Consider the following 25,397-nt stretch of genomic DNA (forward strand, 5'->3'; position numbering starts at 1 on the left):
TGTCTCGACTACTCGCCCCTGTGATTGCGGCGGCCTGGGAGCCGCGGCTGCTGCCAAGTATTGTGTTGCCAGCCCCGGAAAGACCCAAATTCAGACTCAAAGTCCAGATTCTACGGAATGCTGGCCTCTGCACACCGTCAGGTCAGAAAGTGTTGGTGGCGCCATCATCCATCTGGGACTGGCTGTGTTTTGTAGAGTTCTGAAGTGTCCCTGAGAGGTGGACCTCTGTCTGGTCCCGTCAGAGGCCCCGTCCATAGGCAGAACAGCGATGCGTGGTGGTGGTGGTGGCGGAGGCCGCCTGGAGTGTGGCTGTGGTGGCGTCGTGCGGGCTCACTTAATCAGAGCAAGGAAGGGGGGATGGGGGGTGACGGGGTGGAGAGAGGGGGGGGGCGTGGGGGGCTGGGCAGGGAATGTGCCCAAGAGAGGACAAGAGGCACCGTGTACTGGCCTCTGACGCTAGGTCATGGGTTCCTGGCACTCATGGTACTAGTCCTCTTTCTTTTCTGTGTATTGGCAGGTTTTTTATGAGAAAAAGTTTTAAACACCGACATGGTGAGGTAGGAGGCTGTTCTCTTCGTAGTGCAGAAGGGAAGGTCGAGGTACAGAGCATGCGAAGTTAGGGAGCTTGCCGCCCTCTTCCGATGGTGAAGCTTAGGCACCAGGCTGCCGGGGCGGGTCCCCTGGGTCAGGGGTCCTCTTGGGGTACTTGTGACCAATACTTCCTCCTGCCAGAACCCTTGAGGAGTCGGGGTTCCTGTGTCCCCAGCCATGGCTGATACACTCCCCTCTTTGCCTATCGCAAGAGCTCTGGGCTTGAGAGATGGGGGGGTGGGTGGGGCGGGGAGTCAAAAGGCCACAACTTGGGGATTCTTGGTGGTTCTGGCCTTTGTGATGCCAAGGGTTCATTCACCAGATTCTGTTAGTCTGGTAGAGTCTGTGGGCACGTGTGACGTCACTTGGTTTCTCATCCTGTGACTTTTCAAAAATGTGAGAATCAAGTGAGGGGTGGGTGCCTGCATTGCTTTCTGGCCCGCCCTCCCCTTCCCTGCAGAGCAGAAGTCCCACATACCTCACTGTGACATTTTGTCCCTCCTTGGCTGCATGGCTTTTGCAGGTGTTGTCTAACCTCTCTGAGCCCAGTTTCCTCCCTTGAACGGAAAGGATATTAACGCCTCCTTTCCTTATTCCTTGAGCTCCTCAGTGTGGGCGTCCAGAGTGTTCTGACCATGTAAAGAAATAGTGTTATATGGTAGGGCCTGTTGCTAGAAACTGCACGATCTCGGTAAAGGGTGATGTTTTCCGGAGGCTGGTGGAGAGATGTTCTGGTTATTAGTGTGTCTTTCCTATTGGATAACTCAGAATAGCGCTTATGGTGGAAGGGGGGTAAATTTGAGAGACCAGCTGTAGGGGGGCGTGGCACCCCCCTGCGGGTGTGGCACCCCATTTGTTCCCCCCGTTGCAGGCTCAGAGGGGGCTGAGCTTGCTAGGCCCATGCTGTTGCTGCCCAAAGCTTTGCTTTTAGGCTCTCACTCCAGATGTCAGGGGATGCTCCTCTGGGGCTTGGTTGTCCTGCAAAGCCCTGTAAATTTCCTCCTGGCCCCATCCCCCAGCCAGCCCAAATGCCTGTAGCCCCTTTCCTCTGCGGTATCTGGGTATCTGCGTACCTGTCCTGTTTGTTGTCTTCTGGGTTAATAAGTGTTTTTAGAATCATGATGATTTTACTTAATTAACCCTCAGATTTCTGTTCTCAGGGCGAAATCATTCCTCCCCACCCCCAAACACACCCCAAACATCTGTTATAAATTCTAGATGCTATATTGGATCTGTCTTAAACTACAAATGAATTCCATGTGATGGCCCGCTACACTAATGTATCTAGAGACAGGATCTCAGGAAGGTTATGCTTTCAGTGGGTTGTCCTGGGCAGTTTTTCTGACAGCCTGGGTTGCCGACGACCCAGGGGTCTGGATTCGTAATGGAAATCCTGGCGCCATCAGTCCCTCTCTGTCACGTTTGGTGGTGACCCTAGGGTGAGGGCTTGTGGGGCCTGGGGTCTTTTTTTTTTTTTTTTTAAAGATTTTATTTATTTATTTGACAGAGAGAGACCACAAATAGGCAGAGATGCAGGTAGAGAGAGAGAGAGGAGGAAGCAGGCTCCCCGTGAAGCAGAGAGCCCGATGTGGGGCTCGATCCCAGGACTCTGGGATCATGACCTGAGCTGAAGGCACTGAGCCACCCAGGCACCCCGGGTCTGGGGTCTTTAAACAGGAACTCTCCCTGATAGGCTGGCAGCCACCCAGAGACCCAGAAACCTGAATGGGAGACCTTGGCTTTGTTAAAATCGGAAGTGATTCTGGGGCTGCTCTGGCTGTTATAACCTCCGAGGGAGGGTGGGGCCAGCAGCTGGAGCAGGGGCTGGCAGGTGGAGGGAGCAGGGGGTCCTTGCCAATGGCGCCACTGTCTTAGGGGCAGCCCCCTTCGATTACCCTGGAGAAAATGCAAATATTTCGCAGAGATCCCCAAATCTGAACTTAAAGGAAGGGGTCCTTCCTTTCACAGCAGTGCTGTTGGTGTCATTTAGGTGGGATTCGGTGTGAATTAGGATGGAATTTCATGGCTGGTGAGGACTCTGTGACTCCACACTGAGCAAGTGTGGGAGGTGGGGGCTGTGTTCCTTCTCCCCGGGGGTGGGGGTGCAGCGGAGGGCTCACCGCCGCATTCTCTCCAAGGCCGCAGCCCAGCATCCCCTGTGCCAGGCCAGATAGTTCTGGGTCCTGGCCTCGGGTGATAAAGACTCCAGCCCCGTCAGGGAGGGGGTACACAAATAATACCGCTCACGGGAACAAGTGCCCAGAGAGCTCCTGGAGGAATGAATTAGCCCAGGCTGGGCAGGGTTAGGGAGGCCTCCCAGGGAGGTGCGCTCTCCTGGGCTTCTAAGGATGCTAGATGTTTGGCACGGGAAGAAGTTGGGGCGGGCACATTCTAGGCATAAGGAACAGCATATGCTAAGGTGTCTGGGCTGCGAGGAGCCAGATATGTTGAAGCCTCTTGATAAGCTTCCTTCTGTGGTTCTTTCTTTCTTTCTCTAGCTGAGTTTTGTTTTGTCACTGGTCAAGGACCAGTTTGTTCCCAGGCTGGGCCGTCTGCCTTCCCGGGGCTGGGCCAGAACGTTCTGGCCTGGCCTCTGAGGATTCTCTGTGTCTGTCCTGTGGCCTGAATCCAAGGCTGTGGCTTGTAGTGGCCATTTTGTTTCTCCTCTCAACGGCCTCCATCCCCCCTTATGGGCAGGTAGACCCTTAAGCCGGGGCGTGGCCGGCTGTGGTGATGGTCCGCTGGGTCAGGGTCCCGGGGACGGGAGGGAGAAGGGAAGGAGGAGCTGTCTCCCTGCCCCTACCTAAGGTCAGGGTTGGGAATCACGGAGTTTTAGGACAAGAGAAACATTTGTTCCTTTTTATTCCTCTTTGCACTGCTTCCCCTAGTGTGTCCCTCCTGCTAGAGACTGTTCCTTCGTAAGGTGCACACTCCAGCAGCCCGTGGAGGCCTGTCCCACTTCCTAAAACACAGCACACTTGTTACTTACCCCCCTTTCCCTCCACTAAGGCCCATCCTCAGAGAGTGGTGTTCTGGAGCAAGAGGAGTGAAACCTGCTGGTAATTCTCACTAGGGTGTGAAGGACTGACTGCACCTGATCGCCCCCAGGACTCTTGGCAGAGGGTGGTGGGCCACCAGGCAGGGGAGTAAGCCCAGTGTCTGCCCCCTGACTTTGCGTAAGCCAGTCCTGCTTTTCCCAGGGTTCTTTCTTCTGGTTCTGGATTTGGAGGTTTCTGGAAGGCTAGCATTTTCAGGGTGAGGAGTGGCTTTGGGTAAAGGATCTGAGGGACAGGTTGGCAAGCTGCAGGTACCTTTGGCTGTAGACCCTGGACTGAGCGAGGCCCCTGCTGTCTCAGCGTGATCTAGCTGGAAGCAACTAAAGCCAAAGGCCAGAAACAAAACGCATCCTCACGGAGGGACGTTCAGATCAGTCGCAGTGGCATATGAAGTCTTTCTGCTGTTCTCCTGTTAGGAGGTGGGTCAGGGGTGAAGGGCGTGGGGGGACCAGAGAAGAGAGAGAAAGAGTCCGTCTTGGGTCTCTCTGGTGCAGACTGGACAAATGGCCTGGGGCCGCACTCTTCCTAGGCAAGTAATTTGAGAGCCAACCTCCGGCTCAGGAAGACCCGCGCGGCTCTCTGGGTTATTGAGAACATCAGGGCATCCGTTCTTTGAAGTCACACGCAGCCCAGCCTGAGCGCGGCTCATGCCTCCGTGGAAAGCCCTGACCTGTTGTGTTTTTAACTAGGTTATTGAGCTGTTGAAGGAGCAGGCATGAAGGGTCTCTTATTAAAAACTAAAACAAGAAACAAAAAAGGACAAGCCGAGCAGAAGAGGGAGTGCTATGGTGAACTCATCAACCCCGCGGCTTTGATCTTGGAGGCCAAGGAAGATGTGGTCTTTGATGTCTGCTCCCCCCACGGCCGTCCCTGCGCCAGACGGCGGAGTGCTGTGCCTCTGAGCCGGGATTAATTATGTAAGAGAGCTGCGATCCGGGCCGGCTGCGCGGGAAGGGGCCCCGGCAGGCGCTGCCCGAGTGCCCCCGGCGTCTTGGGATTAGCCTAAGGCCCGCTGATCTGGGAAGCGTGAACAGACTCCTGTCGGGGAAGCGGGGGCACCGCACGGCGTTTCTTCAGTTCTCCTGTTATTGTCTTCATGGAACTCCAGGACAGCTTCTTGGATATCAGTCTTCAGGTCCCTGAAATGGAGCCCTGTGCGGAGAAATGAAGAAAAGTATCTGGGCATCCGCAGCCGCTGTTAGACCATCTGGTGGCTCAGAAATATTTTATAATCAAATGAGTAAGACGGGCAGGCGTCTGGCTCGCTGCGCGGAAGAGGCTCCCATTCTTCCCTCTCCTCCTGTTTGTGCTCCCTGCTGCCCTCGGGAAACACCAGAGAAGACTTTTCCCAGGTGTGAGGACACCCCTTGGCCAGCTTTGACCTTGGGCTGGCCAGGCGACCTTGGGTTGCTCTGTGGGCTCGCTCGTCCTTGCTCTGTTCCCATGTAACATGGAGGCCCTTGTGCTCAGTGCTGCGAAGGGATCCAGGCGAGGTTACTAGTGGGTCCTGCTAGGAGGCTGTCCGTGCTACTTGTCTTAGAAAGACTTTTTAAAAATTGTGCACCAAGGGGCGCCTGGGTGGCTCAGTCGGTTAAGCTTCTGCCTTTGGCTTGGGTCATGATTCTGGGGTCCTTGGATCGAGCCCTGCATGGGGCTCTCTGTTCATTGGGGAGTCTGACTCTCCCTCTGTGCTCTTCCTCTCTCAAATCAATAAATAAAATCTTTAAGAAGATTGTGCACTTGAACTTTTTCTGAACAGAAATGTGATAGATGCATATTCACAGTAGAATATTTAAAAAATTAAAGTAGGAAATGAATTCATATTGTACAATACCCCCTCCCTCCAAAGGGGTGACCACTGAGAATTTGGTGATGTTTGGAAGGTTTCTGCCATGGCTTGCGCACACACACACTTGCACACACAGAGGTGATCTGTCTGCCTAAAGCACGAGGAGTAATTGTGGACACAGATGGAAGTGTGAGTCTGAGTGTGTCTGACGTGTGCACACGTGGGGCCCTCAGAGCTCTCCAGGTCAGGGCGAGGCCCTGGCACATTTCTGTTTGTGCCTTTCTTTCAGAGGAAGTGAGGGTGCAGGTGTTGCCGGGGTACGTGGTTGGGGGGCAACGTTGGCCTCCCCTGCTGTCCTGTAGGAACATGCGTCCTGAGATGGCCAGGAGGTAGGAGGAGACAGACGTACAAATGCCCGTGTGTCTCGTTCAGGACCAGCGTTTGGAGGTGCTCCCTCCGTCCCCAGCACTAACTCAGTCTGCCTGCCCCCCTTCCCCACCGTGCACCGCCCCTTGTGACTTCTTGTTTTTTGTCGGGAGGCTGATCTGTCTTCTTGAGACTGTTAACACAAAACAAACCTCCTTAACACCCTTTGAGGGAGCCTAAGTCCTGAGCCAGTTGGAGTAAATGAGCCCTGCAGAGTGTCCCCCGCACTGGGGTAACGGGCAGCCGAGCTGAGAACCAGAGACCCCAGATGGCTGATGATTTGCGCTGATGAGGTATGGGGAGGGCTTCATCCGGTGTGGAGCGAAGCAGAAATACTGTGTTTCTGCAAAAACACTCTGAATTCTGGTCTTCTCCCAGGAAACCGAGATTTGCCTGGTGTGGGGTTACTTGAACCTTCTTCTGAAAGCAAGCCTGCCTTTCAGCAGGTGAACCGAAGAACTCCGAGGAGGGGCCTCTCTCAGCTCCAGCCAAACCAAGGGAGTCGATTTCAGTGTTAATTAACTGCAAAGAAAATAGCAATGCACTTGAGCCAGAGAATCCTGATTAGTTTGGTGTTCTGTATTGCTCCTTTTCTGTATTTCTTGTTGACCTTCGTAACGTTGGGGTGCTTCATTGGCTCCAGAAGCAATGCTGGCCAGGACAGGGTGGCACTTCTGGATTCCTTCCCATTGTTAGCAGGAAGTAATAGAATCTGGGTCTTAAAAAAAAAAGTATTTTATTACACATTTTCTCTGCTGTAAAAGCAATGCATACTCACTGGAATGTTTTGAAAAAGCCAAATGGTAAAAGGGACATAGAAAAAAAGTGACATCTTGTCACACCTTCCCAGGTAACCGCCATTGTATTTGTGTCCCAGAAGAAGCCCTCTTCCAGTGCCATCGGCCCTGGCAGTGAGTTGCTTGATTGAAAAAGATCAGTAAAGAGGGGATCAAAAAATGATGCAGACATACCTGAACGTCTTATTTTAACATAAAACGTGCATTTGTTCCACTTGTCCCCTGATTTAAGACCAACGCCTCTCTTGTATTATGGGTCTCCTGGACCTTTTTTGTAGTACCTTTTAATGCCCCATCTACTTTCTTTGATTCTCAGTTTCTGTTTCTGTCAAGTGAAATAGGGAACACCCTCCCAATATCAACAGTGATTTTTGTCCATGCCTAATTTAGCAGTGATCGTCCCCAAATATCCAACATTTGTTCCCTAAAAACAATTCCCTTTTAATTCCTATCCCAATGGTTTACATAAAATTTAATTGTTATGTAATTACATAAGTACAGCCTGTGTAGGCAGGGTTGAGGACAAGCACGGCTGAGTCTTGGTGAATTTGGAGACCAGCACCCCCCCCCCCCCGCCCCCATCCCAAGCACCCGGCAGGCCCTGTTACTCACAGGGAATGCTGAACATCCCATAGTCCAAGGGCAGTTCAGGGAGGCATCTGTGCTCATTTTACATATAGAACATTTTACATGATTCCTTAAGAATCTCTTAACTACTCAAGAGAAGTCTTACAAAGTTATCAATTCCAGGCTGAAATTTATAAATTAAATTAAACACATAACAGCTAATGTCATACTTAATGGTGAAATACTAAAAGCTTTCTCTCTAAGATCAGGAATTGAGACAAGGATGGCCGCAATTGCCACTTATTGTACTGGAAGTTCTAATCAAAGAGAGCAAGCAGTTAGGCAGACAAACAAACAGACAAAAAAACCACAGGCAACCAAACCAAAAACATAAAACCCCATAAATGAATGAAAGACATCTAGGTTGGGAACTAAGAATTAAAACTATTTGTAGGCAAGATGATTTTGCATATAGAAGAGCCTAAGGAATCCACTAAAAACACTCAGAGCTTATAAACAATTTTGGTAAGCTTGTTGGATACAAGACCGATATAAAAAATGAATTGCATTTCTGTGTACTGCAGTGAAGAACCTGAAAATTAAATGAAAAAAATAAATCCATTTGGAGTAGTATCAAAAAGAATAGAATATTTGGGCATAAATTTAACAAAATAAGTGCAAGACTTACTCTGAAACTGACAATGTACTTTGAAAGAAATTAACAACCTCAGTAAATGGAAAGACATCCCATGTTCATGGATCAGAAGGCTTAATATTATGAAGAGTGCACCATTCCCAAATTATAGATTCTGCACAACTCCCTATGAAAATTCCAGCAGAATTCTTTGTAGAAATTGACAAGTTGGTTCTAAAATTCATACGGAAATTCAAGGAACCCAGAATAGCCAAAACAGTCTTGAAAAAGAAAAACCCAGTGGGAGGGCTTATACTTCCTGATTTCAAAGCTTATTACAAAGCAATAGTAATCTATACAGTGTGGTACTGGCACAAAGGGAGATGTAGATTAGTGGAATAGAGTTCAAACTCCAGAAATAAACTCTCATATTTACAGTCAATTGATTTTCAAAGGTAGCAAATAATTCTATAGAGAATAGGCTTTTCAACAAATGGTACTGCTGCAAATCAATAGTCCCATGTAAAAGAATGAGGCTGGACCCCTACCTCACACCATTTATAAATATTAATGGATCAAAGACCTAAATGTAAGAGCTAAAACCATAAAACTCTTAGGAGAAAAATAAGTATAAATCTTCTGGACCTTGAATTAGGCAGTTGTTTCTTGAATATAATAACAAAAGGATAAATGACCAAAGGACGAAATATGCAAATAGAACTTCATCAAAATTAAAAACTTCTGTGCTACTTAGGACACTATCAAGATAGTGAAAAGACAGCCCACAAAATGGAACACAGTATTTGCAAGTCACATGTATTCTATACTTGTACCTAGAATAAAGAACTCAGAACTTAGTATTAAAAAAATAATAATCCATTGAAAGTAGGGCAAAGATCTTGAACAGGCATTTTCCATGGTACAAGCCCATGGAAAGATGCTCGACATCATTAGTCATCAGGGAGATGCACATCAAAACCACAAGATACCACTTCACACCCACTGAGATTTCTAGAGTCGACAAGCCCGATAAATGCAAGTGGTGGCGAGGACTCGGAGAAGTTGGAACACTTCAACACTGCTGTAGGTATGTAACTGGTGCAGCTGTTTTGGAAAAGAACCTGGCAGTTCCTCACAAGTTTAGACAGAGAGTTCCCACATGACACAGCAGTTCCCCTCCCAGGTGTACATCCCAAGGAGAGGAAAACTCACATCCCCTTGAAACATGCTCGTACGTGTGGAGACAAGCCAAGTGTCCACCCGCTGATGAATGCGTAATCAAAATGTGTTAGATCCACAGAGTGGAATATTATTTGGCAATGAAAAGGAAATCCCATTCACGTGCTATACAGCAGAAGAAGCTGGAAAACAATATGCTGAGTGAATGGAGTAAGTCATGAAAGACCACGGATTATGTGATTTCACCTATGTGCAATGTCCAGAATGGCAGATCTGTAAAGACAGGAAGTAGATTAGGGTTGCCCAGAGCTGGGACCGGGGGAGTGACTCTTAATAGGTGTAGGTCTCTTTTGAGGGAGATGAAAATGTCCTGAAGTTGATTGTGGTGATGGTTGCACAACTCTGTGCGATTACTGAGTTGCATACCTGAGATCTGTGAGTTGTGTGCTTTGTGAATCGTATCTCAAGAAAGCTACTATTTTTCTTAAAGGTTTTATTTATCTATTTGACAGAGATCACAAGTAGGCAGAGAGGCAGGCAGGGAGAGAGGGGGTGAAGCAGGCTCCCCGAACAGAAAGCCTGACACAGAGCTCGATCCTAGGACCCTGGGATCATGACCTGAGCCGAAGGCAGAGGCTTTAACCCACCGAGCCACCCAGGTGCCCCAAGAAAGCTACTATTTTAAAAACAAAACCCCAGGAGCCCTGCTGCCTATCCACACTACACCCTCGACCTCTCCTCTCCGACCCCTTCCCGTTTCCCCATCTCCGATTTCCAGTAGAGGGAGGTTCTGCATGGAGGTCCCCTTGCAGTGTTTGGGACTTTGTTCCTTCCCTAATCCCCTAAGCCCCTCAGGATATAGAATATACCTTGATTCCTGCCCACATATTGCTGAAACTTCCCCATTCTGGTCTTGAGCCTCTTTGTTAATGGACTGATTTCCCAGTAGGTTTGTGTCTGATTCTAAATTAATTATCCTGGAAACAATTGACTTCATCCCCCGTCGGCAGCTAGTTCCATTGGCACAGGTCATGCGTGCTGGGGCAAGACCCAGGCATGTCCCTTCCTCTCTGTCTTCTGGGGAACTGGTTTCAATATTGAGGGGTCCTGAGAGCTCAGGCCTCCACAGAGAGGTGTGGAAGGAGCTTAAGGCCTGGCGCTCCCAGCAGGAGCACTGTTGGAGTCTCCCTGATCTGCCAGGCCTTCTGGAATGTTCCAGATGTGGAAGGTTCCAGCTCTCTGCACTCTCTGGAGCAGAAAGAAAAAGAATCTTCTAGTCTTTCTGACCAGCCAGTAAGTTCTTTAAAGATGGGTACCATTCTTGACATTAAAAAAAAAAAAAAAATTGTGGGACACCTGGGTGGCTCAGTTGGTTAAGCAGCTGCCTTCGGCTCAGGTCATGATCCCAGTGTCCTGGGATCGAGTTCCACATCGGGCTCCTTGCTCGGCAGGGAGCCTGCTTCTCCCTCTGCCTCTGCCTGCCATTCTGTCTGCCTGTGCTCGCTCTCTCTCCCTCTCTCTCTGACAAATAAATAAATAAAATCTTAAAAAAAAAAATTGTGTGCAGGTTAGACACTTAATTTTTTATTTGAACCAGTCACTGAAAACACAGACTAAGCAAAGATGATGCTCTATCAGTCCTGCTGTCAGAGGGTGGTTAGATGAGTGGTGGGCCAGGTTAAGATGAAGGCAGAGAGACTCTGCACTGCCTGGGGCTGGTAGCCGTCAGTGGAGACACACTTCTCTGCCTGCAGTTGGTTTGCTGGAGGAACGTGGGCGGGTCATTTGGCCTTTCTGTACCTCAGTTTTCTGTCTTGCTAGCCTCGAAGGTTTGTTTGAGAACCAACACATGCCTTGAGCATGGGACCGTGAGGTCAGGGTAGCATCCCATGGCAAGGCAGACCCCCTGCACCCCTTTGCCTCTGCTGGGGGCACCCTGGGGCTGCAGCCATCCTTGGGGGTAGCAGAGGACCTGGGGACATCACACAGGTGCTTCATGTGAGAGATTGGGTCTTGGAGGGGTGAGGCTGGGGTGTGAAGAGAAGCCTGAGGGAAAGTTCATTTTTAGGACCCAAAGAGGGGGTAGGAGCTCTCAGACTTTAGGATCTGAACTGGCAAAAACAAACAAACAAAAAAATTAATTAATAAATCAGGGCCCATATAGGGTTGCTGCCTTTAACTTTTGTCACATCAGGGCATAAAACATTGTCATCTAACTTATTCTTTGTGATAGAAGGGACATTTTCGTAGCAAAAATTGTTGAGGGAAAGTGTGATTGCAGAAGAAAAGAGCGTCCTCTGAAAAGGCACCTCAGCTTGTAGAGAAACCTCTGACATGGTCATCCTTCCTCTCTCTGCTGTGTCTGGTCCCAGTGCTGGCAGTGGGGGGTCCCGGGGGGGGCGCTGGTTCAGGGCCCCGTGGCTTGTGGTGGTTTAGAGATGGCAGGACTAGGAGGGTCAGCTTTCTACGTGGGTCTGGATTCTGGGAAGCCTTCTTTTTCTTTTCTTTCTTCTCTTTAAATTTTTTTTATGACAGAAAATTTCAAACATAGGCAAATGCAGCAAGAATAGCAAAATAAATGGTAAAAGGTCAAAGAAATTGGGGGGTGGGGTGCCTAGGATGATTTAAATGGGGCCTGAGGGCAAAGCAGTGTGTATTATCTGCTGGACCCTGGGTCGGGGGGAGCTAACACTACCATTTGCCCACAGCTTCACTTGACGAGAGCATCCCTCTAGAACTAGGGGCCCAGGGCCTAATCTGGCCCCCTGCTTGTTATTGCAAATAAAGTTTTATTGGCACAGCCACGTTCATTTGTCATTTATGTCATTATCTTCGGCAACTGTTGCTCAGTAGGCAAAGTTGAAGAGTTGGGGCAGAGACCCATAACCTGTAAAGCCGGAAATATTTACTCTGGCCCTTTACAGAGGTTTGCTGACCCCTGGCCTAGCATGTAGAATGCCGGAAGTCAGGTGGAAAGGGACTGAGAGAGTTTTTTTTTTTTTTTAAAGACTTTATTTATTTATTTGACAGAGAGAAATCACAAGTAGATGGAGAGGCAGGCAGAGAGAGAGAGAGGGAAGCAGGCTCCCTGCTGAGCAGAGAGCCCGATGCGGGACTTGATCCCAGGACCCTGAGATTATGACCTGAGCCGAAGTCAGGGGCTTAACCCACTGAGCCACCCAGGCGCCCCGAGAGAGTTTTTATTCTAAGCACCCACGCAATGCTTGGGTTTTTTAGCTGTACTATAGTTCTATGAAGTGGTCTTTCATCTGCTCTGGGCTTGTATTCTTCCAGCGACGGGGTGCTCACCCACCAGCTGCAGTGCGTTCCAACATCGTGCGGTTCTTTTCCTAATCATCTCTCAACTCACTCTCCCAGGTCTTTGTTTGCAGCCTCACAGGCCCAGCGCGGTTCTGTTTCCCCCTCCCTACGCACAGTCCTTCAGCTGTGCGCTCATTCTCATTGTCCATTCCCTCCTTCATCCCACAGGTGTTTCCTGAGTGCCTTCTACTGCCAGGCGGTTACAGACCTCTTGGGAGCCTCAGTGTCTTCATTCTCCCCTGCACTGTAAGTGGTCCCTCCCCTCCACAGCTCCCGCAAACAGATCTCAGAAATTCGGGGTGCAAACCGAGGCTGACTTTGCCAAGTTAATGCTGGGTCAGATAACAGTTAATGCTGTTACCTCCTCCTGGCACCTTACAGGTTCCCTTGCCAAGGGGGCTTGGAGGCATCAGTGTCATCCTTGCACGGAGGAGTAAACTGAGGCTGCCGGCTCGCCAGGCGACACCAGCCTCACACTCTGAGGCCCCGCACTGTCAAGGCAGGGTCAGGCTTCTGACTACTCAGACCTTCTTTCTGCCTTTCTCTGGGTTCTTGCATAGCTCCGGGGTGGGGAGCAGGGATGGGGGCTTATCATACAAGTGACCTAGACTTCCGAGGGCTTCTGATCCTAAAGGTGCAGCCCTGTGCATGGGCCTAGTGTGAAACTTGTGACGTGACCTAGTTTTGCAAACTGCTCTTCTTGCCTCCAGCTCCTTCACCTGTCAAGCCCTCTGAACCTCCTCCACGCACCAGGCCTATCTGGAGAGGTGCTCTGGAGCACACGGTGGGGAAGACGGTGTCGTTGTGCCCCTGTAGCTCACCGGCTCGTGGGAGGTCAGAAGATAGATGGGCCCTGCACTGGCCTTCTGAAAGCCAGGGGGGAGCAGTGGTGGGACACCTTCTTGAGGCGGGTGGTAGCAGCCAAGAGGGAGGGCATTTTGATTGGGCATTGAAGGGTGCATAGGAGTTTGCAGGAGAGTCACAGCATTAACTGGTCACTGAAAAGGAAGTGTAGAGCAACACTGAGTGTTTTGTCCTGACAGCTCTTCCTGGAGACTGTCTGCAACTGTGTAAATTTGTGGAGAAACACCCCACGGCTAGCTGGGAAAATCGATAAGGGCTTGACCTCCTTTGTTATGTGCTTCCCGCCCAGGGAGATGGAGAAGCGAGTTCTGCAAAGGCCCGAGTTCTGCGTTCTGCAAAGGCCCGGGAGCATTAAACTCCGCGTCAGATGTATGCATTTTTTCTAAGTAGATAAATAATGACCTTATGCAAGTTTCCTTTGGCTCCATATGTGTGGCAGGGTGGGGGGTGGGGGTTTGCTCTGAGGGTCCAGGAAATCGGTACCTGTTTTCTCTTATTTGGCGAGAGGAGCCCCTGGCTGAGGTGCCGCGCAGTCTCGGAGAGTGCGTTCTCTTCCCCAGGAACGTTAGTCACAAACCAGTAATTTACCTCAGCAACTGCACGGAGTGGGATGATGTTGGCCTTTCGGCAAAACATGCTTGTTTATAACTGGCGAGAGAAGCAGCCTGAAGACGTTCTGCGTGACGCCCAACTGCACGGTCACAGCGGAGGGCCTGCGCTGCTCTCCACTTAACGGGGGACAGAGGAGGAGGAAGGGATGCGGGGCTGGGGTGCGGGAGGTGCAGAGACAGACAGCGAGAGAGCAGGAGGAGGGAGAGGGAGGTTGGGCCCTGCCCTGAGTCCACCCCCACCTGGCCTTTCTCTGCCCTCTGGAAGCACCCTTTGGGGTCAGGCCCCCTGGCTTGGGATTCTCAGAGCCCCTGCCTCACATCTGGGAAGGCACAGCGTCTCCCAGGTGCAGGGCTGGGCTCTCCCCCTCCCTGAGGAGCCGGGTCGCCCTCCACCGCCCTCCCTCCTGCGTGGGCCTCCCCCGGCCAGACGGAGGCACCAGCTCCAACGTTCCGGGCTTCCTCGGGCTTGGGAAATCTGCTCTCCACTCCCCCGCAGGGGCAGTGACAACACGCGTGCGTGGAGATCCCCCCCCCAACCCCGGCCATCTGCGTCACGGAGCGTCCATCCTGCCCCAAATGCTGTGAAAGGAGCTGGGGAGGAGACCATGCCTCGTGCCTGTCCTTGACATGGGCCCAGGTCTGTGTTCCCCAGCCCTCGAGGGGCTCAGTCCTGACGTCGCTGCTCAGTCCTGTCACATGCTCGCTCCGCGCCAGGCCCTTTCCTCTCCTTACTTGTTTATTCCTTCCTTCATTTGCTCTTCTGATTCCAGCAGTGACCTTCCGAGGCAGGTCTTACTGTCTTTGTTTCATTATACATAAATTGACGCCCAGCAAGGTTAGGTAACTTTCCTAAAGACACACAGCGCCTAAGTTCATCGTGGGATACCCCTTCTAGCTTGGGAGGACCTGGTGGGGGGGCTTGAATTAGGCCTCAAAGGATAGCCGAGAAGTTTGAGGCAGGGAGGGGCAGGCCAGGACAGCGGGGGGCAGCGGCAGCACTGCTCTGTGCCAGGTGCCCGATGTGGCAGCACGCACACAGTCCCCTTCATCCTGCAGGCAGCCGGAAAGGCGAAGTGGCTGGGCCGAGCTGTAAAGGTAGGACCGGGACGCAGCTCCGTCTGGTGCCATAGTCGGTCTGTGCCCTCTATCCACACCACCCTGGGGCATGGGCATCAGGAAAGGGCACCCGGGGTTGGTGGTACAAAGTGAGCGGTGGGTATATGGTAAAACCCTCACCTTTGTTCAGGGCTCTCCCATGGGGTCCTGGGCCCCGTGGCCCCGGCTTTCCCCCAGGTCTCAGCCGCCCACCTCCCCTAGGTCCAGCTCCTGCCCTGCTCTGCCCCTGTGTGGGCCTCTCCCTGCGCACTCCTCCGGCCTGACCACGTTCGGGGGTCTTGCACCGGCCCTGCTTCCATCCCACAAACCCTCACATAACCTTCTTTGCAAAGCTGTTTATAAGAGTGATCTCTCGACTCTTGGGTGAGCACCTGCTCTGGTGTTCCCAGGCCGTCTGTTCAGGGACCTGCGTCCAGAGGACCAGGGAGGGGGCCAGAGGCGGTGTGCTGGGAGCACAGGAGTCCGGGGGGTTGGGGGGTGGAGGAGGAGACGAGGGAGAGCTTTTGGCAGGTGAGGGCCAGGGCATGGAATTTATGACTCCTGGTCTCGCCCAGGCTCCTCCTCGGACGTGCATTTTCCTTATTACGTGGCAGCGCTAGCTTGTCTTACTTCTTCCTTGGGGGCGTGAGCTGTGCCAGGAGGCTGAGTCTCGCACCTTCTGCGGGGCTGCCGTGGCCAGGAAGCTGCCACAGGTGCAGCGGATGCCCGCGGGTGGATGCGGGAAGGAGGCTCCGCGCTGCGCGGTTCTGCCCTGATCGGTTTCACACCGTCGCTCGCGATGTGTTTCCTCCAAGGAGTGTGCTAGGAAGAGCGCAGGTGCCTCTTGCCTCTTTATTGGATCACTCTAGATGGGGACCCGCCTCCGAACCAGCAGGTTCTTTTAAACATCGTGACCTTCCCTCCCCGAGAGGTGTCTGCAGGACAGTGATATTTCCTCCTGTCATTTGCCCGCCTGCAGTGGAGAGAAGAAAACCAAGAAACGGTGTTTTTCTCCTCCACACAGTCCCCTCCTGTCTTCCTGTAGGAAACGGTGCCCTCGTCTTTAGGCAGAGAAAGCGTGGTGTTGCGTTTGCCGGGAGCGAGACGGTGGAAGGTGGCGGAGGGGGGCATGGCTACGCCTCCCCAGGTCTGCACCCCCGAGAGCTTCTGCCCCTCGGGGGGAAACATGGCTGTAATTTGGGGCCATAGCCCCTGCCCGTTCTCTTCCCCTGAGCCTGCTTCCTTCCACGTTTCAAACGCGGCTTTGCTGTGTGCAGCTCTGATGAGCACAGCCTTTCTCTGGGGCCCCGGGGATTTGCTGTAAGAAAGAAGAGGGTTTGGCTCCAGTTTCTGGCTACATGTGTCCCTGATCGCAATGCCTCTGGTCCCACTTTATAAATGAGGGACAGATGTGATGTCTGGGTGTCGGGATTGCTGGGTTGAGCACCCCCCCTTTTTTAAAGATATTATCCATTTATCTGTCAGAGAGAGAGGCAGGCAGAGGGAGAAGCAGGCTCCCCGCTGAGCAAGGAGCCTGATGCGGGACTCGATCCCAGGACCCTGATATCATGACCTGAGCTGAAGGCAGATGCCCAACTGACTGAGCCACCCAGGCGTCCCGAGCCCCATTTTTTTAAGTAGAAAGTATGAAGAGAAAAGCAGGGGTGAAGCGCGGCCATAACCATCTAGAGAGCCTTTGGAAATACGGTCTCTGGAAACGCCAGGTGACCCGGATGACGACCGGTCAGCAGCAGGGATGCAGACTGGCCAGCGAGGGACTCCAGGCAGCCCTCAGGATGGAAGCACGGTGTTGCAGAGCCGTGGCTGAGAAACTGAAACCAGGAGGCTTGGTTGCTGTCTCTCCTTTCCGCCATCCTGATGGCCTGCGTGGCAGCAGCAAGTCCTCGAGTGGGCACGGGGGACTTTTCTGCTCTCTGCTTCTTGGGGAGCCACCAAGCCATGGGGCCTTGTCTCTCTGGCCCTCTGCCCAGGTAGATAGAGCCTCTCCCCTATAGCCCTGCGGCCGTGGAAGGAAGGTTCTAGACCATGAGCCCCGACCCCCACCTTCCAGGCCCTTTTGGGTAGCTGGGGCCTCACCCTCCAACCCCAGAGAAACCACAGCCCTTGATTCCCGGCCTCCCGTGATCCTGACCCTGACCCTCACGCCGCTGCCCGGTGGGTGGATGGTCAGGCCAGCTCCTCTCCACTCTGAGTAAGGTGCCCCCTTTCCTGGAGGCCAGTACCCCCAGTAGTGGTGGGCAGTTTTAGCTCCATATTTACTGATGCATTAATGGACACTTTTCAGAGAAGGCTGGGTTAACTCTGCCGTCTTCACCAGGCCCGGGAGCCCCTGAACTTGCCTCTTACCCACTTCCTTATCACCTGTGAGTTTGCCTCCTGGGCCGATCAGTGCCTCCTTTAATTTCTCCCTCTGTCCGTTCATCCGTCACCTGACAGTCCACAGATCTCGTGCTACGGGGTGTGGGATACTGGCAAGGGCCCCCAGTCTTGAGAGAGCGGTCATACCCCTGAAAGGCACATTGATGGAGGAGGCATGGGGCTGGGGGAGAGGCCCTGACTCCCTGCGGTGGGTTGGAGGGTATGGAGGGCGTGTCCCTGGAAGGGGCTGCAGGGAGCTGCTGCCCTAGGAGCCCCTGGGGTGAGGGTGCCAAACAGGGAGGGCATTCGGGCTTAGGAAGCCTCCCCCAGGAGACTGAGTTCCCCAGACACCCAGCACGTGTGAGCCGGACCCGTGAGCCAAGGGCTTTGGCTGTCCCATTACACGAGAGACTTTCACATAGTTACTGAGTGCTCAGCTATGAACAACGGACAGTGGAGACCAAAACCCAAAATACAACAATCCTTTCACTAGACTTCCATTGGAAAACAAATCCTATGTGAGGGGAGACCAGCCGTCTTCGCAGTGTGAGAGAGGAGGCCTGTGCACATTCCAGAAGAATTCTTGGGGTTGTTGCCCTCGTCTCTCCATCCGTTGTCCCTCTCCTGCCTTCTCCCTCTCCTCTTCCTCCTTCCTCCCTTCTCTCTCTCTCTCTCTCTCCTTTTGAACTTACTTTTTTTTTTTGTTAATATTTTTCTTTATTTATTCAACAGACAGAGATCACAAGTAGGCAGAGAGAGGGGGACGCAGGCTCCCTGCTGAGCAGAGAGCCCGATGCAGGGCTCGATCCCAGGACCCTGAGATCATGACCTGAGCCGAAGGCAGAGGCTTTAAGCCACTGAGCCACCCAGGCGCCCCATCCTTTTGAACTTTCTTTTTTTTTTAAAGATTTTATTTATTTATTTGACAGAGAGAGGCAGGCAGAGAGAGAGAGAGAGGAGGAAGCAGGCTCCCTGCCGAGCAGAGAGCCCCATGCGGGACTCAATCCCAGGACCCTGAGATCATGACCTGAGCCGAAGGCAGCGGCCCAATCCACTGAGCCACCCAGGCGCCCCCTTTTGAACTTTCTTAATTGCATTTTCATCTCTTGTCCCTCAGCCTCCCTCAGTAGAGATGTCAGGGCTCCTGGCATGTGCCCCGCGTTTGCGGAGCTCTGACGACACATGGGAGCGAGGTGGCTGGATGGGGGCCCCGCTCTCAGAGAGCTCCCCGTCCAGCCTGTTGGTCGGGGGGCCCTATTTCTAGAACACTACCTGAGGATGGGTGAGCCCGCTGTGTAGGGTCACCCCAGGACACTGTCATGGCTCTCTGAAATTTGAATCAGTTACCCTACTTGGCTTCAAATTATCAGAAGACAGAATCTCTAACCAAAGTCCTTGATCAGTCCTGGCTCCCTGGACGTTTGTCGTGCCTCCTCGTCGGTGCTGTGAAACCATCGTGTTTGGGAACCTGAGATGAATGATTTGCCGGTTATTTTAAACTGATTCCCTAAGCTGTGCACACAGTGCTTACCGTTGTGTTTAAAGCTCTCCATTTTGCAGCGATTACTTTGGTACATTGGCAGGTTAGAGTCTCTCTTATGGTGATGATGTCTTTTCATAATGACATTGGTAACATTTCTGTAGCCCTGGAAAGCTTGCCAATTGCCTTCCTATACTTTAGGTAATTTGAGTCTCATGGTATCAGCTGGAGTTACCCTCTCAACCATAACAGGGACACAGAAGCTCAGAGAGGGTAAGGAAGGTTCTCAGGGTCACACAGCTAGCGAGTGCTGGAGAAGGGGCCTAGGGCTGCTTCCACTTGACTCTGCCCCACTGAATCTGAGTTGCTCAACCAATGAGTCTTTATTGAGCACCTACTGTATGCTAGCATTATGGAGGTGAGCAGGTACACATGCGGGATTGGTGGGAGCAGGCGGTGCTCGAGTGGCGGTGGAGACAGAGAGGGTGGCAGCTGTGGGCTGGGACCCAGGCAGGTGGGAGGAGCCCTTGGCTGGTGTGTGGCGGGCAGGTTGGCCGTCAAGTGAGGAAGCGAGGCATCCTAGGGTGGGTGGCATGTCAGCAGGCCGAGCTCCGGATGGCTCTGGGTCCTGCTTCCCAGAGAGGTCAAGCTGGAGTTCTCAGGGGTTTGCGGAGGGGCATTCCGGGGCGTGTGAGGGATGGAGCATCCAGCAGTGGGGAGAACGGGAGGACCGTTTCTGCTTGTTTGTTTCCTTCTTTAGATGATCTTTGTTCCTTCAGGAAAGAGAGGTGGGCCGTGGGGATGGAGGGCGGCCGAGGCCTTCACCGTGACCTGATGTAACGTTCTGCCCGTTGGCAGCCCGACGAGGGACACAGCAGCCCCGGGCGCTTAATCTGCAGAACCGGATCCCGTGTCTGCGGTGGCGGGAGAGGAGGGAGGCAGTCCTGGAGGCTGTGCGGATGGCACGGAGGGCCTCTCACGGGCAAAGCTGCAGCCCCTCGTGGTCCTGTGCCAGAGAGAAGTGCCCAGCACCGGGACTGGTTTCAGTGGTGGCTTTTGCACCTGCATTAGAAAAGATGCGGTCGTATTATTCTGGAACAGAGACTCCCAGGCTCAGAGGGGGAAAGTGGATTTCCCGGAGTGACACCGCCTCCGTCTCTATCTATCCCAACCTGTGTCTAACTTTATTTTTTTTTTCTGAAGTTGACTGGAAGATGAGAAGACTTTTTAATTTTTTATAAAGGCAGTGCCTAGCAGAGCCATGGAGAAACAGATTTCTCCTAAAGCTGGTCTTCTGAGGTCACTGCGACACCGTGGCAGGGAGCATTTCTGACTCTGGAGAATTCCGCGGTGTGAAGCAAGCCATGCGCCCTCGCAGGGTGGGGGGCTGGAGGTTTGTGCCCCGGCAGCCCCGTTCCTGTTCCCCTGAGCCTTGGATGGTGCTGGAGAGACACGTGGGACTTTTTTTGGCTGTTTGTAGAAACTGCTAGAAGGGACCTTTTAGGATGTGCTGGCACGTCGTCAGGTGTCTGAGCTCTCCTTATGGCATTCCACTTCAGTGACAGGTGTGGGGCGTCTTTATGTTTCTGGATGGTGTGGCCCGCCCTCCGTCGGACCCACCAGGCAGCTGGCGGGCTGGTGTGGAGACTCCTGGGTTCCTCCCAGTCCTACTGATCAGGATCTCCAGGGCCGGACGAGGCAGCTGCGTGTTAAGTGGGCCCTAAGGTCACCCCTGGTGTGAACTCCTTGGCCTGGAGCCCGGATCTGGAGCCAGCGTCCGTGGGCTGCCTGACCTCCGGGGAGCTGCTTGCCATCCCCAAGCCTTGGGTTTCTGGTCTGAAAGGTGGATCTGCCACACCTACCATTTTAGGTCTGGTCACCTAATGTGGAGAAAGTGTTCCGTGCCCAGCGAGCAGTGGCCTTTACTGGGTTTGGCAAGCAGTTTGGGGAGGGCAGGTAGGATTTAGGGCGTGGAGTGGGGTGGAGGCCCCTGGGCTGGGGGACGTCCCTGCTGCTGGGAAGCTGCCTGGCCGGGTTTGACAGGGGCCTCCTGGAGGAGCGGGGGCCTCTGGGAGTGGGGAAGAGGCCGCAGTTTGGGAAGAGCCTACAGTGATACTGGGTAATGGTGTCCTTTTTGCCTTTGCTGCAGGGCTCAGGCTCCGGGGGTACCCAGAGGGAGGATCCTGCTTGGGGTAGCCCTGCTTGCTGCTTTTCAACCCGGGCTCCCCTCCCGTGGCGGTTTTCCCCAAGAGATGAGGAGGGCCCAGCGAGCCGGACACAGCCATGGGGGACCTGCTCAGCTAGCGGGTGTGGCTGTGGATGCAGGGAGAAGGGGCCGGGACCTGGACAGGGGTTTCCAGGGAGCCAGAAGCCTAGGAGGATGTGTGTGCAAGGGGCGGGGGCAGGGGACCCTGGGGCGACAGAGCCCATAAGTCCCACGGGAGGCACCCTCCCGGCTGTCCACGGATTATCAGAAGGAAATGTTCCCTTTCCTGTTGGCTGGTTTTCGAGAAACTTCCCTTCCCTTCCTTGACTTCTTGCCAAGGAGTGTCCTCCTGCCTGGAACGTTCTGAACTCTCTCCTCTCGCTGCTGTCCCTCCAGCAGGTGCAGCTCCCCCTTAAAGGAGGGGCTGTTTGAAGGAGACGGTCCGCTTCTCCTCCCTCATGAGTTCCCACTGCTTGTTCTTTCATAGCTGCGGCCTGGGCCCGTGATGAGGTCACCCTGGTGTCACTGGGTGGGTGTGTCCTGTCCCCTCTGACCACTGGCCTGGAAATACCACGAGTCCTGGGGAGCTGGATACAAGGGACCTGTGGCCCCTTTGCCTGCACGTGTGCAGACCCAGCCCCCAGAGGCAGTCGTGGGCAGGACTGTCCCCGTGCCCCGGAACTTGGTCATCGACATGGTTTATAGGGGAGGAAACAGATGTCTTGGAGCTAGAACTCAGGTTCCCTGTCCCTGCTGTTGCGCCTCTCCTGTGATGTTCTAGAACAGTGGGCTCCTGGCTGTCTCTGCGGGCGACCCCACCTTCTGTGCACCTGCCCCAGGCCCGTGCGTGTGTGCATGTGTGTGTGCGCGCGCGCGTGTCTGGGGTGGGGGGGCTGTTTGCCACCGACTGAGCCCTGACTCTGGGGATGTGCTTGGAAATCAGTGCACCGTCCAGCCCCGAGGTGCACGGGTGGGGCTTCTGCCCAGAGTCTATGCAGGAGGCGGGGAGCTGATGTCGGTCTGGGGAGGGACAGGCAGGTCTTCCTCAGAGATGACCATTTTTGGGGCTTGCAGCTAGGAGCCATTGCTTCTCTTCCCACCTGATCTGGATGGTTCATCTGCCTGGCCCCATAGTCTTCACCTCCCTCCCCAGCTGCAGAGAGTGTCGTAAGGACAGCTGACAGACACCAGGCTTTACAGGTCACCCCATCGTCCCTCAGGCTCCCACTCATCCAAGTGGCCTCTGGTACTCGCCTCCCAGAAGGGCTCCCAGAAGGCAGAGTATGAGAGTCCTGAGCTGCTGGTCTGGACCAGCCCCAGGTCTTCTGGTTTCTGGAATAGCATCCTTCCTGTAGAAGGACCTCCTTGGCTGGACGTGCGTCCCCACCCTGTGTCCCCAGAGGCCCTCCCCCTGAGCTCAAGCAGACTGAATGTGGACCGGGGAGGGATGCTTTGTGTACCCGAGGAGCTCTCTGCTCGGCTCCCACAAATAGCACAGTCTCCCTGTTCGCTTTCAGGGCTGGTTTCCCGAGAGCACTTCCTGGTCCAGGACCAGGGGAAGCACCATGCTGAACTCGTGGCTTTGGCACGTCCTGGTGTGCTCCTCCCCAGCCCACCCGCAGTCCCATTCTGTCACCTCAGGGCTTGGGTGTCAACTTCTGGAAGCTTCCAATGCCTGCCTTGCCTGCCATGGGCTCCCCCATGGGCTGCTGTCCTGATTTCCACCCCCTGATGTGGACACCACCATGAGGATCTCGGCTCCCAGCAGTGGCACAGGGAGAACTCAGCACCCCGAGACTGCACTGCCGTTTGGCTGTCAGATGGACGATGTTGGGGGAGGCCCAGGGCCCCCAAGTGTATCTCATACAGTGCCCTTGTTTTTGGGGCTGCACCAGTCTGGGACTTTCCTGTGGGGGCAGCCAGTGGCAGGGAAGACACCGGCTCCCCCCGTGTGTGAGGAGGGGTGTTCGGCCCAGCAAGGGGTGCCGGGAGCCACACGGAGGGTGCCGACCCCGCCTGTGCTGAGAGGCCCCCGCGTTGCCATGGGGAGTCCACAGGAGAGGAGTTTGTCTAGAAACTTCTGGTTACTCCTCTAGTTTATAGTCAACTGCCAAGGACTTAAGGAGAAGCTGGTCCCTGCATGTGCGGCACGTGTTGTGTGAGATACTTAATCTAGGCAGGGCGGGCGGAGACAGATGCGGTTCTCAGGGGGTACTTTGTTGTCATGATTTGAGCAAAAATTTTAATATCTCTCTTAATGAAAATTCATAAACTTCAGAAAGAAACCAGTAAAGCAGAAGAGTAGTTTTGCAAGTTCTGATGTCCATTTTCAGCTTCCCAGCATAAATGTGTCAAAATGCCAGCAGACGCCCTCTCCTGTTCCGCAGCCCCCACCTGAAGCTCCTGGTGGATCCGTGCTGGGTGGGGGTGTGGACGGGGCGCCGGGGCAGCCCTCTGCCCCTCATGAGCTGGTGCCATGTGGGATCCCTGTGCCTCATCTGGTCCTTGCCCTCTCTGCTGTGGGACTGTGTGTGTACATGTGTTCATGTGGGCATCTCTGTGCACAGGTGTGTGTGCGTGCACACATGTGTGTCTCTGTTGCCAGCGGGCATGTATGCATGTTGGTGTACATGCTCGTGTGCACGCTCATGCGTGTCCAAGTGCCAGCATGCATGTCAGCACGTGTGCTCATGTGTGGGATGTACACCTGTGTCTGCATGTCCACACGCATGTCTGTATGCTCCTGTGGGGCATGCGTGTATGTGTGTGCATGTGAGTTCATGTGTCTTCATGCCACACGTGTGTGCCACTGTATGTATGTGCCTGTGTACTTGGGGGCATGCACTTATGTGCACATGCTTGTGTGTGCATATGTGCTCATATGCCTGTCTCTCACGCATGCCGGTGTGTACATATGTGCCCATGCACGTGGGGTGTGTATGTGTGCATGTGTCTGTGTCACACGCGTGTGTTTGCCCATGTATGCAAGGGCATGCAGACATGTGTGTGTATGTGCACTTGTGCCTGTATCTCCAACAGGCATGTCAGTGTGCATATGTGTATGTCCCTGTATATGGGGGCGCACATCTATGTGTGTGCATGTAAATGAGTGGGCATGTGTGTTTGTGCACACATCCATGCCAGTGTGTGCATGTGCATGCATGACCAATGTGTATCCACATTTATTGGACCAGAGCTCCCAAGGGCGGGTCCCCTCCTATCAGCTGGTCAGTGGAGCTTTGGGGACAGCTGTGGTGTGGCTGGAGAGCTCCCTGACTCCCCTGGATGTGCTGAGCCCCCTTTCCTTGTGCTCAGTGTGGGTCCTCAGTGTCTCTCCAGCGGCACACCTCCTGCGGCATCGTGAGCACTTCTTTGCAGCTTTGTCTCCTCCCGGGGACCACTGTTCCTTAGGGCCTGCTGGCTCTGGCTTCCTCGGGAGCCGGCCTCCCATGCAGCTCCGGGCACCAGGGCTCAAGGTCGGCGCGTGTGTTTGGGCTTGAACGGTGGTGTGTTTACTGGGCTGCTCTGCCACCCGCACCAGCAACTCCAAATGACATTTCAGGAATTGAATTACATTTCAGTACTTGCAGAATCCAGGAATAGATCATTTGATTGTATCTGTTGGAAGTCATTGCCACAACCGGCTTCATTTTCTTAGCCAACATCTATCCTGAGTCGGGAGACATGGCAGAGGGATGCTGTCATGACCGGATTTTCCCAAAAGCACGTCCCCCGAGCTGGCGGTGGCCCATGCTTTCCCCCAGACTGGGGGACGGCTGGCACTGGACACCGCCACCGCCTGATCAGTGCACTTGGTGCCTGATCCAGTGGCAGAATCTGCCCAAAGCACGGCCAGCCCAGTCCCGCCGAAGATGCCCCTTTGGGGTGGCCGCAGTGAGGGAGCTCTCCCCGGCTCTGTGGGGCCGGAGGGAGGGAGTGTTTCTTCTGCCCAGGAAAGTCATGGAATGCCTGTGCCGGATCGCCATGCCCCATCTGGCCTTTTAGGGGTATGTTTCCTCGGGGGCTCACTTTGCTCTTCTCTCAAGCCCCTGGGAAATTTTCTTGGGGTTTTCCCAGGCTCACGGTATCTCAGATGCCCTTCCCGGCCCTGGTGGGCACCTGCCTTCCTGCTGTCCAGGTGCTGGGTGGTTGCAGGACCAGGAGGCTGGGGGCCGGGTGAGGGCAGCCACTTACCCTGTGCTCACATTTGGGTTTTCTGTGGAGCCGGGCCTCGGGCCAGGTTGTGAGTCTGGAGCTGCCTGCTGCTACAGAGAGGTGGAATCAGTCAGCAGGAAGCGGGTTTCAACCCCAGTGCACCTCCTACCCCTGCTACTTCTGGAGAGCAGGGAGCTTTCCTAACGAACTCCCGAGGGGAGAGCCTTCCAGAAAGCCAGTTGGCAGC

The 25,397-nt window shown here is 53.7% G+C and overlaps 1 protein-coding gene across 3 annotated transcripts in view; it reads left to right on the forward strand.

The window, feature by feature from the left end:
- The window catches only part of HPCAL1 (hippocalcin like 1), a 110,020-nt gene that overhangs the window by 31,839 nt on the left and 52,784 nt on the right, over positions 1-25,397 (forward strand). For 2 of the 3 annotated variants that reach the window (XM_059405148.1, XM_059405147.1), the window contains exon 2: positions 12,529-12,606. The exons of the other annotated variant lie outside the window; for it this stretch is intronic. The gene's annotated coding sequence lies outside the window, so the exon portion shown is untranslated. The remainder of the gene's footprint in view (positions 1-12,528; positions 12,607-25,397) is intronic. 3 annotated transcript variants of the gene reach the window in all.

This window comes from Mustela nigripes, chromosome 7 (genome assembly GCF_022355385.1).
Source record: "Mustela nigripes isolate SB6536 chromosome 7, MUSNIG.SB6536, whole genome shotgun sequence".
Lineage (NCBI taxonomy): Eukaryota > Metazoa > Chordata > Mammalia > Carnivora > Mustelidae > Mustela > Mustela nigripes.